This window comes from Aplysia californica, unplaced genomic scaffold (genome assembly GCF_000002075.1).
Source record: "Aplysia californica isolate F4 #8 unplaced genomic scaffold, AplCal3.0 scaffold00237, whole genome shotgun sequence".
Classification (NCBI taxonomy): domain Eukaryota; kingdom Metazoa; phylum Mollusca; class Gastropoda; order Aplysiida; family Aplysiidae; genus Aplysia; species Aplysia californica.
In genome coordinates, this window is record NW_004797507.1 from 836801 (window position 1) to 838129 (window position 1329).

The following is a 1329-nucleotide window of genomic DNA, read 5'->3' on the forward strand; positions in this document are numbered from 1 at the left end:
ACACACACACACACACACACACACACACACACACACACTCTCTCACTCACTCACAAACTTTTAATTTATTTTTTACGTTTTTTTAAAGGTTTATTTCCATTCATTCACTCATTCATTCACTCATTCATTCACTCATTCATTCACTCATTCATTCACTGATTTTTCCCTTTGCTCCCTCTCCAGGCGCCACCCACCCGTACCAAGAGGTGACCCGTAAGTTCATCTACATTCGCAGAACCAGACGATCAAGCTACGAGCAAAGACGGGACCAGTATAAGACATCACAACAGCTTATTTCACACGATCGCCAGCCGTACCACTAAGAGTGTGCTGCAGAGCCACTCACACAAACGCCGAATCGCCGATTATCCGAACCGGTTACCCAGGTTCAAGTTCTGCCAGCAGCAGTAGACACTTTTTGTATCTACATTTGTAGTTGGCCCACGGATGCTCAGCTCTATCATTTTTTGAAACCGGTTAATAAGACTAGATCTAGTATTATCCGGAGCTGTTGATTAATTATCCGGATTATTGAGATCTTAGAAGACGATCCAAAGTTGGTTTGAAATGTTTCTTTAAGTGATTCTGAGTGGTCTACCGGTTATTTTCTTACACTGGTTTGGTTTTTTGGCAAATGTGGCGATTTGCTATTTATTGTTTTTTTCTTGTACGTTTTCCCTTCTGTTTCTCAAATGAAGAATCCTCTGCAAGCAATAAAGATTCTTTGAAACAGTTTACTTGAATTTGTGATGCCATTCTTTCGTCTCTGTGAGGCTTTGGTTCGTTGGTTTGGGGATTTTAAAAAATATTTTTTTTCCTGTCTGGGTTTGGCTTATTTGTGTTGTATTGCTGTTGTTATTTATTGTTGTAAGAGGGTTTTCTTTGTTTGAGAGGTTCTTGTGTACATCTGTGTTTTTGGTGTTCTATTTATTTTTTTAAATTGGGGGTGGGTTGGGCCTCTTTAAGGCTTTCCTAAAGTATATTGACATTAAAATCCTTGCTTTCAAGTCACACACACACAAAATGGAGGTTGCACATACCATACTTCTATTCTAAAGACAGGGTATTAAAAAAAAAATGTCATTAGTTTTTTGCGGCACTCGCAAGAGCATAGGCTCTCAGACTCGCAACCGTAAGGTCGTGGGTTCGAATCCCGTCAGGGGCCCGACGTTGTGTCTTTGGGAAAGGCACTTTGCACAAATTTCCCTCACTTCACCCAGGTGGAAATGGGTACCCAGCTATAGACAGAGAAAGATCTTGTCAGTTTGATAGTGTTTGAGCGCGTGAAATCCGCTGCTTGCACTGTATGCTTCCTCGGAAGCTGAGAAT